This window comes from Chlorocebus sabaeus, chromosome 26 (assembly GCF_047675955.1).
Source record: "Chlorocebus sabaeus isolate Y175 chromosome 26, mChlSab1.0.hap1, whole genome shotgun sequence".
NCBI lineage: Eukaryota > Metazoa > Chordata > Mammalia > Primates > Cercopithecidae > Chlorocebus > Chlorocebus sabaeus.
The window spans coordinates 51195485-51197945 of NC_132929.1; positions in this window are offsets into that span (position 1 = coordinate 51195485).

Sequence of the window (2461 nt, forward strand, 5' to 3'; positions counted from 1 at the left end):
GACAAGGTGGCCCCTAGGTTTATAGTCTGGCCTCGGGCAGGATGCTGCCATGCCACCTTCTCTTCTGCACATCCTGACCTGGCATCCTACTTAGTTAAATGTCCTCAGGCCTCCTGCACCTTGGGCATTGCCCCCACTCCCTGCCCAGACACAGCTGTCCTTGTCCTGGACTAATCTTCAGAGATTCTTGTTCAGCCCACAGCTTTGCTGGACATCGCAGTCTGGGCCAGGCCCCCTGCCCAGCACTAACATCTCTTTGTGAGTCTCAACCATACTGAGCCGCAGCTTCAGGGTCAGGGTAGGCGCTGACTTAATTGATATGACCCAGGACAAGGGGGTTTATTGATGGTGTCACATCTGCTTAAGCTCTTGGCCTCTATGATTTCTTTGGGGGCAAGATACCCCTCTATCCCATGCTTAGGCACCCACATGTGGCCACATTGCCTTTCCTACCACCATCCCTACTGCAGGCCAGTGTCCAGGCACCCGTGGCTCCAGGCAGAAGGTTGAGTGCAGAGCGAGGCTTGGGTGGACATTCTGCAGGGGCTGCAGGAGCTGACAGCCCTGACCACCCAGGCCATGGCCATCCATTCCCCTTCACTGTGCTGGCCCCTCATCCACCATCCTTCCAGGGGCTAGGCCTGGGCCCAAACTGACTTTTGCCTGCCCCTGGTTCCCCTTGTGCCTGCCAGGGTCTTGACTAGGCATGATGTTCTTGTCCATTTCCTTGATTATCCTCAATCAGAGGTTTATAGAGCCACTTGGGGACATCACATCTCCTGTCTACCAGGTCCTCACCAGAGACAGGACTGCCTTGGCCCAGGCCTGGGATAGTCAGGGGTCACACTCGCCTGTTGGGACCTAGCTTCAGTGGCTTCAATGTGGGCAATGGCCTGATGGGCGGCTGCCCCTTCTCCTCTGCTTTGGGGAGGCAGGAGAGGAAGGTCAGGCAGGAGATCTGCTTCCTGCCCACCTGAGGCTGGTTGGAAGCAAGGCACCCACCTGTGCCTGTCTCACCTTGCTGCAGGTGCATTGGAGGCTGAACCCCTCTCCTGATCTCCTGCAGGTGCAGATTCCAGGTTTACAGTAGGTGTTGGAGTGGGCTCCAGAGTGGTCCTGGCCCTAGGAAACCCTGGGCTCCATGAGGCCTTGGCCTAGCCAGATTGTTTCCCACACTGTCACCTCCCCACACTGTCATCTCCCCAAACATGGGGCTGCATGCTGTGTGCCCTGGGTGGGACATTGGAAGGAGTTCCACCTTCCAGGTTTGGATCACAGTAAAGCCTCTGCCATGGGGATATGGTAGCTGAGACAGATGGGGTTGAACCAGCCCTGTCACATTGGCCTTGGGCAAGTCACCTGTGCCTTGCTTCCCTTTCCCCAGCAGCTGGACCGGGATAATAGCACCTATTTCACCCATACTCAGGTGCTCACTTGTTAGCAGGAACTGAGTCCCGGAAGAGGTGCAGGGGGAGCCATCGAGGCAGCACTGCAGCTGGACCTGGTCTGAGTCCCACCTCCTGGCTGTGAGATGTGTCTCTCCCTCTGTTTATTCATCTGAAGGACAGGGCTGTGCTCTTCTGGGGTCACTGTGACAATGCAGCTGGCCTGTGTGAGTTGGTGGTGGCCTCCTGAGACGGTTTGAGGTGGACTGGAGGTATGTCTTGAATACCCCCTCACCCACTTGAGGAAGACCCACTTTGGGAAGACTCACATGTCTGTATGAAGGAAACCAGGTTCCTTGCCCTTCAGCTGTCCTCTATCCCTTCCCAGCCCCCTCTACTGTCATGCAGGCTCTGGCGGTGGCCATCCAGCTTGGTGGCCATCTGGCTGGTCCACACTTCCAGGTGGACCCTCTCTCCTCACATGGTGCATGTCCTATTGTGCCACCTCCAGACAGACCGTGCTAACCCCAGAGCCTCCCTTTACTAGTACCCAGCCCCCACCACTAGATATGTGCCGCCTCCCTAAAGCCCACTGTGTTGACCAGCTGTGTTTGAACTCTGTCTCTATGCAAGGCCTCATGCAAAGCCTGAAATAGCCTGGCTTGTAGAGGGTCAGGAGACCAAAGCTTGAAGACAGAGTGATGGTCTCCCAGAGTCCACTTAGCCTCAGCCCCAGAGCTGCGTCCATGCTGGTCCTGGCTCCAGTGATCCAGTTCTCTCCTGTGACGTCTGTAAGAGCTCCCGCGGTGATGGAGGTGGCTGGAGAGAACAGGCTGCCATAACCCTCCCTCCCTGAGAAGGCCCAATGGGGAACGTTTTAGGCATCAGGGCATCCCGGGGAGCATCTTCCAGGGACCCCTTCTACACCCTGCCCTGCCCTGGCACTCTAGTGAGAAATTGCAGTTGCTTGGACAGCGGGGCTGATCCAGGACAAGTGCATCTATTAGGCTGGTCTTTGGGGTGCTGGGGTGGGGGCAGGGGTGCTTCAGGGATAGGAAGGAGAGGCCTATGTGTTC